General features: G+C 54.1%; 1 protein-coding gene across 1 annotated transcript in view; it reads right to left on the bottom strand.

The window, feature by feature from the left end:
• The window catches only part of MTF2 (metal response element binding transcription factor 2), a 21,926-nt gene extending 21,530 nt beyond the window's left edge, over positions 1-396 (bottom strand). Inside the window, exon 1 of the mRNA XM_009083903.1 lies at positions 390-396. The gene's annotated coding sequence lies outside the window, so the exon portion shown is untranslated. The remainder of the gene's footprint in view (positions 1-389) is intronic.
• Between the last annotated feature and the right edge of the window lie 218 nt (positions 397-614).

Genomic DNA, 614 nt, shown 5'->3' with positions numbered 1-614 from the left:
CATTCCTGGCAGGCCCTTCCATTGGATTATGCAGGCCCTCTCCTTTTACTAGCACCCTGATACTTCATGGATAAACGAGAGCCCTTCATATCTCAATACCAACACCAGTGTTCAGAGCATCCAGCACAGAACCATATTGTTCTCTTTGACCAGCAGAGGTATCAGCCCGTTCTTCCTACAGAACTCAATACCCAAGAAAAGAAAAAGCGTTACTGCACATCCTTTCAGCCAGCATCAGCTACCACGTTTTACTGCACTAAAACGGTACTGTGCACGTCCAGAGCATCGAACCCGACAGAAACGAAGAGGCGAGGCGTTGCAAACACACACACACACAAAATAAAGAAACAAAAGAAACAAAAAACAAAGTTACCAGCGAGCACCACCACCTCTTTGTGCTGCTCCCTTCGCCCTCGAGCAAACGCAGTCTGCTCGGACAAAATCCTTAGAAGAGGAGACGAAAATACAGGCGGCGCGAGCCTGACGGCAGCCTGAGGGCTGCGGCACCCCCGGGCCGCCAGCGCCCGCTGCCTCCGCTCCCTTTGTTTTGGTCACGGAGCGGCTCCGCTGACCCCTCGCTCGCTCGCCGCGGCCGCAGCGGAGAGAGCTCCCTC

This window comes from Acanthisitta chloris, unplaced genomic scaffold (assembly GCF_000695815.1).
Source record: "Acanthisitta chloris isolate BGI_N310 unplaced genomic scaffold, ASM69581v1 scaffold9321, whole genome shotgun sequence".
In the NCBI taxonomy this organism is placed as follows: Eukaryota; Metazoa; Chordata; class Aves; order Passeriformes; family Acanthisittidae; genus Acanthisitta; species Acanthisitta chloris.
This window is presented reverse-complemented; position numbering and strand designations above follow the sequence as displayed.